The sequence below is a fragment of the Rutidosis leptorrhynchoides genome, chromosome 6, assembly GCF_046630445.1.
Source record: "Rutidosis leptorrhynchoides isolate AG116_Rl617_1_P2 chromosome 6, CSIRO_AGI_Rlap_v1, whole genome shotgun sequence".
Classification (NCBI taxonomy): Eukaryota; Viridiplantae; Streptophyta; class Magnoliopsida; order Asterales; family Asteraceae; genus Rutidosis; species Rutidosis leptorrhynchoides.
The window spans coordinates 41631085-41637418 of NC_092338.1; positions in this window are offsets into that span (position 1 = coordinate 41631085).

Here is a 6334-nt window from a genome sequence, read left to right on the forward strand (position 1 = left end):
GGGTCACGTACTATTTCTAATTGCTTCTGTTCATTGAGGCATACTTTTGGTTGTAAAACAATTGACGTTGGTTATGACGTCAGCTTTTATCATGAATGCAAACTTGTTTTGAAAACGCATATAGTGTTTGACCTTGTAATGATCCTATTGTTGATGATTCGTACACGATGGTTTTGTACGGGGCATCACAAAATGACACCTCCCCCAAGCAAGAACACCTAACCACTTGTTTAAAATGATCTTCAGCATTGGTTCACATAAATGTATCCTTCTATTACCGAAGGAAACCCACTATAAGGTAAGCTATAGTTCATAGTTTTTTTCAAATACTTCAGTACCCGCCTAATTGTTTGCCAATGATGTGTACTAGAATTAATAGTATCTCTACTCAATTTTTTCACAGCAAAAGCAATATCCGACCTTGTACAAGTCATGGCATACATCAAATAGCCAATTACCTAAGAATACTCAAGTTGAGATACAGCTTCACCTTGATTGGGCATAAGCTTCTCACTTGAATCCATATGTGTACTAACAGGAGTACAATCAAAACAATTGAATTTTCTCAACACCTTCTAAATATACTGAGATTGAGAAATCAAAATTCCATTACTCTCACCTTTGATCCTAATATCAAGGATAACGTTAGTCTCTTACATATCTTCCATAGAGAACTTTGATGAGAAAAACTCTTTCGTTAAGTCAACATGCATTTGGTCGATCCCAGTATTAGCATGTCATCAATATACAGACAAAATATAACTCCTTTACCAGAATAATCAAATTTTTATATACACATTTATCAGTCTGGTTTAATTTAAAACCACTAAATAAAACCACTTCATCAAACTTCCCCATTACTTAGGTGCTTGTTTCAATTCTCATAAGAATTTCACAAGTTTGCACACCTTACTTTCATTACCTGGCATGACAAAGCCCTTAGGTTGGTTCATATAAACCTGTTCATCCGAATCATCATTCAAGAATGTTGTCCTCACATCCATCTGGCGAATAACTAGATTGTGAACTACAGATAATGCAATCAACAGTCTAATGGTGGTAATACGAGTCACTAGAGCATAAGTATCAAATTAGTCAAATTCAGACTTTTGTCTAAATCCTTGAATGACTTACCTTGCTTTGAACTTTTCAACTGTTCCATCTATCTTCATCTTCCAGTTGAAGATCCATTTGTAATCTAATAGTTTTCACCAGGAGGTAGATCACCTAACACCCAAGTGTTATTGCCCATGAAGAACTCTATCTCATCATTAATTGCCTCTTTATAGAATGCCACATTCTGAGACCTCATTGCTTCATCATATGTTTTAGGATCATCCTCAACATTGAAGCAATATAAATATTAGGTAGAAACATCATCCCTGGAAGCTTCAACTAAGTATAATTGAAAATCTGGTTCAAATAATTTAGATTTCCTTATTTTTTTACTTTTCGGAAACTGAAGTGACTGATCAATAACCTTTTCAGTCAAAAATGACAAGTCTTTTTCCTTGCTGCCTCTCCAAGTAGCACAAAAACTTGGTGCTGCCTCTTCATGTAGCACCAAAACTTGGTGCTACCTCTTCAGCACTTTCCGTGTTGCCTCTTTAAGTAGCACCAAAACTTGGTGTTGTCTCCTCAACACTTTCTTGTACTACTTCTTTAGTCAGCACCAAACACTTAGTCAAATTTCAGGTGACTAAGAAGACAGCATAGAAAATACTTAGTCAGATTTTAGTTGATTAAGAGGGCATATCACAAAAACACTTGGTCAAAATTTCGAGTAGATTAATTCATGAGTGTACACTCCGTACCTCCTAACCCATTTACAAGTGTATTAAATTTCTCGATTACACTAAATTTTCAACAAGTGTCTTTGGATTTTGTTTTTATTAACCGTTACAACTTGTTGTTTTTGGTTTCAAACTTTTTGTTGTTTACTTTTGATATTTGTTTTACATTTTAATTGTTACGTATCTTTGGTTAAGAATTTTTAGTTTTTTTTTATATTGTTTTCACAATTTTTTTCATTTTTATTTTTTTTTTTTGTTACTCATGCCACATTTCTATATTGCTCAACTGATAGTCCTAATTTTTTACGAATAAAATATCGATCATATTATAATTATCTCACTCAATTTTCAAACCATATAATCTATAAAGTACATTTTAACCATCTATTTGACTATGCGTTGCATTTTAACTATTTATTATTTTATTATTAATTTGACAACTAATTTTAAATTAACTTATGACAATTATTTTGATAAATGTAAAAGAAAACGTATTACTCCAGCCGTAATACATGGAGTTCCTTTACTAGTTAGTACCATTGTCATCTTATATCGAATTAATCTTCTTATCATGCCTCCTTTTCGTTTAAAACTGTTTGGTGTAATTATGTTCCGATCAAAGTTAATATCTTTATTTGGCGGCTAAAACTTCACAGACTTGCTACTCTTCGGAACTTGGAAGCTAAAGGTTTAACCTTTGATAATTCGTGTTGTGGTTTATGCGACGTTTCGGAAGAATCTCATAGTCATCTGTTTGTTAGATGTGATACATCCTACCAGATTTGGTGTAAGGTAGGACGTTGGCTTGGTATTTCTATTCCGATATGGGATTCAGTTGACGAAGTGTGGAGTTGGATAGATTCTTTTTCTAATCATCGAAAGAAGAAACTCATAATTATGATTAATGTTTTCTCGACTTTTTGGAACATTTGGTCGCTTCGCAATGACATTATTTTCAAGGATCATAAGCAATGGAAATCTCATGTGTTTGACAACATTGTTTCTTCTGGTTTCTCTTGGTTGTTTTCGAGACTTCACAAACCCAAGATAAATTGGACGGATTGGTTGAAAGATCCTTTAAATTCTATGTAATTTTTTCGTTTTTTATTTCTTTAGTTTTTTGCTTTGTTTTTCTTCTAGCTTCTCGCTAGTTTTTTTTTATATATTGTGGCTGTTCGAAAAAAAATTCATGAATTTATTACAATTAGAGATGGGAATGATACGGATATCGAATCGAACTCTACAAAAACCAAAAATACTGAAAATGCAAGTGTCCAAAATAAAGAATAGAATATCTAATCGAACTAAGAAAATAGAACCGATTTAGTATGGATATTGGTATTAGTGTTATCGGTATAGTAGCTTTCTGGATCTTAAAGTATAGAGAAAGATGTAGAAAATGAAGGTTGTTATAGAAAGCCATGAAGAGTAGATCTCATATTATTATGTGGTGTTTTTGTATGCTAATTTTTTTTTTTTTTTTTTTTTTTTTTTTTTTTTTTTTATAAGAATAATTGCTTGAAAAAAGTATCTACCTAGGAATCTAGGATGCTCTTTAAGAAAACAAACACCTGCCCCTAACGATTTGCATTTAAATATATGTTATGTCAACTCTTAAGATTCGAAAATCAAATGTCAACACATATTTATCCATAAATTACACATTAAGCTTGTAATGTACTGTAGACGTAGTTATGTCAAACAGTTTTATTGTGTTAGGTTAATACTATAATACATGAACACAACTAAAACTGATAAGGTTTTGATGTTTAGGCTAATTGAGTATTACGATTATTTTTATTCACATAACCAAGTTAGATTGTATACCTCCTTCTCAAAATAGACAACAGAGAAACTTTATGGGTTTACAAATAAACTACGGTGTAAAAATCAATCCCAATATTATAAAAGATTTAACCCATCCACTTGAACTGCAATAAAGTTTTCATTTCGGTTTCTTATACAACAACAATAATACCCAATACTACATCTGTGGTGTATGAGGAGGTGCAATGTAGACAATAATTCCTCTATCTTTGAATAAAGAGAAGTCATTTCTCCACTCAGAGTCATACACTCAAAGAAGTAGAGAAAGTCCCCCCTCTCTATCTTCGACGGATAAAGAGATTGCTTCCGAATGGACCTCCTGTTATGCTATACGGATCAGAGTGTTGGCCATTGACGAAGGCGTAAGAGAGAAGGATGGAGGTGGCAGAGATGAGGGTGTTTAGGTGGACATGCGGTAAAACCATGTTGGATATGATTTCAAATAGTGTTTTTTAGGGAGAACCTTAAAGTTAGAAGCATCATCGACAAGCTAAGAGAAGAACGGCTTCGATGGTTTGGGTATGTGAGGAGGCTACCTCTTACTGCGCCTGTTAGGAGAGTCGAGACACTTAAGGTTGACGGTGTAAGGAAAAGGGGTAGACCTACACGTAGGTGGGAGGATAGAATAAAGCTCAACTTGAAGAAGATTTTATTGACCGAGGACATGACTTCTGATTGGATTGCGTGGAGGACTATAATTAGAATAGACGAGTAGGTTTTGGTACGTAGGTGTGTATGTGGGTATGTATGTATGTATGTGGGTATGGGTGAATGTGTGTATGTGTCTTCTTGTATAGTGTTCTACATATGAATGTTTATGTAAGTATGTATATTCATGTACAATGTATTTTCGCACTTTGATTTTACCAGGACCCCCTCTTGGTATTTGGTATGTTTGTGTGTGTGCAGGTATGTTATGGATGTATGTGTTTGTATGTACGCATATTTAGGGTTTAGGTTATGGATACATGCATGCCTATGTATGTATGTTTGTGGGTATGCATGTTTACGTTTGTTTATATGTGTGCATATATGGTTGCATCTATGTATCTTTATGGATGTATGTTCGTATGTTATCGTATGTATGTATGTATGTGTATGTATGTATGCGTATGTAGGTATGTTTTTTTAGGTATGTATTCAATTGCAGGTCGCCGGGAATAGTTTGACACTCTAGTTCCTCTTTCTTAGGAAAAATAACAAGTTTGGTCGTTGGATTGAGATCAGACTTAACCTTTGAGTTCGATTTAGACCTAGAGGATTTGGATTTAGTAGCTCTTCCTGGTTCTGACTTAGGTCTATCAACTGGTTTTGACACAATATCCTCAACTGTCCCATCATTTGTAAGAACTTCCTCAACAAACTTAGGCACACTGCTAGTCTTATGACCCTCACTCTTAAAAAGTTCTTGAGGTGGTGGAGTAAGAACATACTGTAAGACCCTGAATTTTATGCATCGAAAAGTGTCGCCAGAAACTGTCACCAGAGTGTCCTCCGAAAGTGTCAGCAAAAGTCTACCTATACTTCTGCATTTTCAGATTTTACATCAGAATCAGAATCAGTCAACCTCAGTCCCTGCATTTCTAAAAATTTTGTTGTCTTCGTTTTATGTTGTAGTGCGCGCCGCGAAAAACCAGCTGGCAGACAGGTTTCGTAATTTTAATATTTTAATAAGGGCATTTGGGTCTTTTAATGTGGGGGTCAGTTTTGAACCACTAAAACTGATCCAAACTCAGTCTTGGACCTCATTTCACCCACACAAAACACTCCCAACATATTCTAGAGAGAGAGGGTGATTTTAGTGTGAGAAAGCTCTGATCTAGGAGGAAGAAGCTCGGTTCTCACCAAAGCTCGAGAGTTAAAGTTATTCACCTTGTTCTTGGCTACATTTTGGTAGTGGTGGTAAGCTCTAACTCCGAATTTCATTGTTTATGATTATTGTTCAAATTAGGATTTTGAACTTGCATGTTCTTGAGTAAACCCCACTAGTTAGTAAATGGGTGATTTAGACTAGTGGCGGGTGTGGTTGACCCTCGTTGGTGGATTTTGGGTTGGTTGATGATTTAATCATGTTTAGGGCTTGTAAATTGGGTATAATCACTAGTGTTAGTGATTATGAAAGTATTAGAACCCATTTGGGTGTATTTGGAAGACTAATTTTGAAATGGGTCAAAATTAGGGTTTATGTGTCAAATTGGGTAAGACAAGTGTTTAACACTTATGATTTGATTTAATTGGCGTATTAGGACCATTTTTCACTAGTGTTAGTGATTATGGGTTAGTTTGGGTACGGTTTGTGCTTGAAAATGCAATTGGGTCAAAATTGCACTAAGTGTCAATTTGGGTTGGTTTGTAATCCACCATAATTATGTTGTTTGTTATGTGATAATGGAATAGGTACTTTCCATTGACGTGTTGCGGATTTGGTTTGCATTCATCAAGGCGCTAAGGTGAGTGTAATTGTATTATATGCGTATGTATGCATAGGATGGGTGTGGGTGGGGTAGAGTGATCCTCGGCGTTCGGGTTCACTTTACATGTATATGAGATGATGGACTCTATGAGTTGTGGGTCCTTGTGTCATGTTTTTACGTTTGGGTTACCACCCGTGGGCTAGTGAATCTCGAGCGATACGGATTCACGTTGACAAGTAGGTCCACCCCGTTGTTGTTGATGACATGAGTTGGGTAGTGATTCAAATATAGTTTCGGCTT